Here is a 6,044-nt window from a genome sequence, read left to right as displayed (position 1 = left end):
TTATAGAGCTGGCTGTATTTTTCTCATCATATTTATCCAGTCATATGTGTATCTATTTCCTATGAATTGTGTATGATGGAGGACTTTGATAGTATCTTACTCCCAACCATTTCTGTCGCAGAAATCAGTATTACAGCAATCAGTATCGTAGCCATGGTACATACACACATGTAGGTATATAAAGATTACCACTAAATGTTTAATGTTGTTACGAAACAAATTCGCATACACGGACACAGACATGGCTTTTAGAGACCTGAAAAGTTGGTCATAAAATTTCCAAGTTGACCTGGAAATTTGGTCACAAACTTGATAAATTGACCTGAAAAGTCCGCCACAAATTTGACAAATTCACCTGAAAAATCAGCCACAAACTTGACAAATTCACCAGAAAAATCAGTCACAAACTTGACATATTGGTGACATACGGGAAACAGCTTTTACCACATTCCTGTTGTTAATCCTCAGCTTCCTAGATTCTGATATTTAGAACCACTGCTCAATCCACCTGGTAGCTCAGTTATTCAAATGATGCTGAATTTTGCAATTAGAGATGTCCAGTTATTTTTTTTAAAAAGATAAACCACAGACGGTATTGATAGTCTTTGCCTACTTACTATTGTCATGGTTTCTGACCTAGGGTGTGCGGAGGGTAAAATTATGTACCCTAAAGTGATGGAAATTCATGGATATATTTTTATAATTTTGAGATGGATGCTATTGAGAGAACTGCTGTTGAAAATTCATCAAAGCACATGAGATACAGTGTCCAGTTTGAAAGCATTTCAAACCCATAACCACTTTAGGCACTTATGATCTGTTTAGTTTTCTTTTGTACCTTCAAGTTATTTTCTGGCAGAAAGCCTGATTGTTGAATCTCTAAGGCATGTTTGATATTACTATACAGTTCAAATACAATGTGTTCTTACAAATATGATTGAAATCCAAGATGATGTGAAAGTATATCTGTCAAGGGGAGATAAGCATACTGCCATGTCCTTCAAACCTTTCTTGTTGATGGTGGGTGGGACGTAGGTCAGTGATAAAGCATACACTTGATGCACGGTCAGTCTAGGATCGATCTCTGTCGGTGGACCCATTGGGCTATTTCTCGTTCCATCCAGTGTACCACAACTGGTACATGTATGTGCTATCCTGTCTAAGGGATAACGCATATAAAAGATTCCTTGCTACTAATGGAAAAATGTTGTGGGTTTTGTTTCTTAAGACTATATGTTAAAATTACCAAATGTTTGACATCCAATAGCCGATGATTAATAAATCAATGTGCTCTAGTGATGTTGTTAAACAAAACAAACTTCTTTCAAATATAATTGAAATCCAAGATGATGTGAAAGTATATCTTTCAAAGGGAGATAAGCATATTGCCATGTCCTTCCATCTGTCTTGTAAATGGTGTCATAATACAAGTTCAGTACGACGGCTTTCAAGGTCGATAAATTCTGTACAATGCAAAAGGGTATATATTTTTTTAATTCCACATTTTCTGAGTATGTAGTACATATGGAACTAAGACTCATTGTTGTTGATTAGTCAGTCATGTGCATTTACATTTACAAGACATGACTGTTATTTTGAAAAATAATGTATCTTTGTTATTAGTGCTACCTGTATCTTACTCAGGGGTTGAAATACATGTAGTATGTGGAGGTTTACAAGCCAGTTGGCCTCAGAATGTGTCAAGTTAGGAGCCTACTAAAAAAACATGGCAGTGGCTTAGGGAGGTGCCAAAAGGTGGGGGGAACACACATGTATATATTTAAGTATAAATATATATAAACCATCTCTGCTGGATCAAGAAAAGTGGGGAGGCACATGCCCCTTGCCCTCTCTCCCCCCCCCCCCCCCCCCCCAGCTTCCTACGCCAGTGCATGGCAACTAATGGAGACCAGGCAACAGATTATTTCAATCCCTGCTTACTGCATGTTTGTTTGCGAAACATATCATACTGTCAGTTGTTTATGTTCTAGTCTATTTGAAGCTGCAGCCTCATCTTCACCATCCCATAAAATTGTTTACCAATGTAATACACAATCCCATCTGCAGTAATTGTTTGAACAAACTTGAGAATGTCACTATATACAGATAATATTGCCATCTTGTTGTACAAGAGAGCAGGTCAGAAAGTGTCCCAAGTCCCGTGCTTCAAATTAACCAACAGTGTACATGAGAATGTCCAAAACAATAAGCCTGGATGTAGGGGTGATGCTGAGGCAGAGGACAATATTTCTAAATTGTGTTCAACGAGAAGTCTGTTCATATGATTTTTACCTGTAGTCTGTCCCACAGGGAACGCCTTTTTTCATACTATGGAATTTACTACAAGCTATTTAATTCTGAGCAGATTGTTTTATAAATTGCACGTAACAAATAGGGTTGGTTTTTTGTTATTTCCAAAACACTTTTATTTTATGTCTTATGTCAAACCAAACTGAAATTATTTACAAAAAAACCAAACATTTTTGTAGGAGAATGGGACGGACTATAAGTATTTTTTTATGATACCCAAGTTACATGAATTATATTTGTGTAACCTAATCAATTAACTCAAACTTTCAATGCAGTGTTGCTACATGTAGTTACCATATGAAGTTTGCAACTTTTTAATTTTTAAAATATGTTTTGATTTGCCACTAACCAACTGGTAGTTTGTATGAATTTAAGGTTGTGTAAATCACCTGCAAACAAAACTATGGTTCCCATGAAATATTATGTCCTGCTGAGGTCGTATATAGAGAATAATACAAGAGTGGTCGTTAGATACCATTTATCTCACAACGAGTTGTTTTAAAATGTATCCAATGAGCAAAAGCAAGTTTGATATGTTTTTAAAGAATGAGTTGTGAGATGAATGGTATCTTAATGGACATGAATGTATTATTCTATTTCTTACATATCCTCAAAAACCAGGTTTTAAGCAAATTTTGACATCTTTTTCAACTAAAAGTTATTTACAGCCATTGCACTTGTAGCTGACTTATACGTCACAGACACATGATTGTCAGGTTAACTATACATCACAGTGTAATCGATTTCCATTGCGCTGTTTTTTTTATTGGACGTATGGCATTGGTGACCTGGTCATCACCTAGGAGCAGCCAGTCATACAGGTGTGTTTTGAAATTGTTGACACAACATACATGTGTTAACAACAACTAAACAAGTATGTGTAATCTTAAATAACACATGATGTTCTCACCAATGGGTGTGTAATAAAATCTTTATTATATACAACAATTAATATTACCCAACTGGGTTATTGTTTTGGCTATCTGTAATTGTGCTGTATTGTAATAGTTTGGTTTATAGCAACCATTTAGGATATTAAACAATGGTTCCTCATGGGAAGAAAAGTGAAGTAGATGATGTATATGTTTGCTGCTTTAATTACATTTATAGATACTTTGCTTTGATTACATTTATAGATACTTTGCTTTGATTACATTTATAGATACTTTGCTTTGATTACATTTATAGATACTTTGCTTTAATTACATTTATAGATACTTTGCTTTGATTACATTTATAGATACTTTGCTTTAATTACATTTATAGATACTTTGCTTTGATTACATTTATAGATACGTTGCTTTAATTACATTTATAGATACTTTGCTTTAATTACATTTATAGATACTTTGCTTTAATTACATTTATAGATACTTTGCTTTGATTACATTTTCTTAACTCTGTGTGTTCTGTTGTCTATGTTAGAGACGTCGGATGAAATATTTGTTTTTGCACTTGTTTTCTGTTCTGGTAATACTTTTGTATCCAGCTGAATGATTAATACATGTAAATTATTTTGTAATGTGGTCTCTTTGGTGCAGTATGTACTTACATAATTTAAATAAATTGGCTTAATCTGATATTTAAGGTTTGATTTCGTGACTCTCTACTTGTGAAATTAAATTGGCTTTGCTAATTAAGACTTAGGACAACATGGAGCAATGATTGTTCATTTGAATTTCATTGTAGTGGGATCTTATTTAACTTCAGCATGACCACTTTGCGAGGATGAACGTTTGAGAGTGAATTTCATGTGCTTGGGGCCTTTTGAAAACATTTAGCCCCCATGTACTTCACAAATGTTCCAGTGTACTTCAAAAATGTTCCAGGGTACTTCACATATGTTCCAGCTAACTTCACTCTGAAGATTGACAGCCAAAATTAAAAAAAAAAAAAAAAATTATATTTCACCTAAATTGCAAGATAGTCATGAATTGGCTGTTTTTCGCAATTGGAGGACATCTTGACCTTCAATCCCAGATGGTTGTTGTTCACCATAATGTAAATTTAAAAATGACAGAACTCTTGAAATATTTGGCCTATAATTATAAATGAGGTATCTATTTCCACGAGGTGCGAGACCTAGCCCAGTGGTAAAGTGCTCGCTTAATGCACGGCAGTTTGGGATCGATCCCCGTCAGTGGGCCCATTGGGCTATTTCTCATTCCAGCCAGTGCACCACGACTGGTGTATCAAAGGCTGTGGTATGTGCTGTCCTGCCTGTGGGATGGTGCATATAAAATATCCCTTTCTACTAATGGAAAAATGTAGCTGGTTTCCTCTTTAAGACTAAGTCAAAATTACCAAATGTTTAACATCCAATAGCCGATGATTAATAAATCAATGTGCTTTAATGGTGTCGTTAAACAAAACAAACTTTATTTTAACTTAGCTATATGTATATATGGAACCTTCAAACCTAACATTAACATATCAAGAAAGTCGAGAACGGTACTTCATTCTTCCAAATTTTTTATTAAATTAAAACTAAACTACCTATATTTTGATCATTTGAGTGTTATTTAGATACACACGCAGCATCAGTACAGTGAGAACAGCGATATGAATTAGAATGCATACAAGGATCGGACTTACCACAAAGTAGGCAGTAAACGCCGCTCAAACTGCACAATATGCTTCCAGATAATCAGTTTATCAAGCAGGATTTGCTTTCTATCTCATTTTTGACCAGATACATTCAGAATTCCTAATTTTCGAAAGTGATAATGAGTCGTAAGCTTTTATCCGCATAAGGCGTTTATCTCATGCCTTCCGTAGTTAAACACATGAAGTGGCAACAGCGGGTTTCCTCTCTCTATATCTGTGTGGTCCTTAACCATGATATGTCTGACACCATATAACCGTAAATAAAAAGTGTTGAGTGCGTAGTTAAATAAAACATTTCCGTCTTCCTTGCTTGTCAATTTCTACGGGGCGGGACGTAGTCCAGTGGTAAAGCGCTCGCTCGATGCATGGGCGGTCAGGGATTGATCCCCGTCAGTGGGCCCATTGGTCTATGTCTCGTTCCAGCCAGTGCACCACGACTGGTATATCTAAGGCCTAGGTATGTACTATCCTGTATGTGGGATGGTACATATAAAAGATCTCTTGCTGCTAATCGAAAAGAGTTGCCCATGAAGTGGCGACAGCGAGTTTCCTCTCATATCTGTGTGGTCCTTAACCATATGTCTGACGCCATATAACCGTAAATAAAATGTGTTGAGTGTGTCGTTAAATAAAACATTCCATTCCATTCTCAGTTTCTAACATTTGCTTCCAGTTTAAAATTTGATAAGCAACTATTGCTTCCCAGTCCACAATATGAATTTCGAACGTCGGCATATGACAAAGTACTAGTGTTACGTTTGACAGGATTTTGTTATGATAATGGAAATATATAATATATAATGTGTACTAGACTATTTTGTGGTAATCTGTACATGGGTTAGCAGACATATTTACTTACTTTGAGGCTCGTTTTGCACAAACCCAGCTCCAGCCATGACCAAACGGGTAAAGCAGAGTGACAAGTGAATAGTAAAGTTAAATGAAGGCAAGGAAGGAAGGAAGGGTTTTATTTAACGATGAACTCGACACATTTTATTTACTGTTATACGGCATCAAACATATGGTTAAGGAGACCACACAGATATTGAGATAGGAAACGCACTGTCACCACTTCATGGACTACTCTTCTTTTTTTATATATGTTATTATTAGCAGCAAGGGAACTT

Source organism: Gigantopelta aegis, chromosome 14 (assembly GCF_016097555.1).
Source record: "Gigantopelta aegis isolate Gae_Host chromosome 14, Gae_host_genome, whole genome shotgun sequence".
Taxonomy (NCBI): domain Eukaryota; kingdom Metazoa; phylum Mollusca; class Gastropoda; order Neomphalida; family Peltospiridae; genus Gigantopelta; species Gigantopelta aegis.
The sequence above is the reverse complement of the archived record's forward strand: the minus strand, read 5'-3'. Positions refer to the sequence as shown.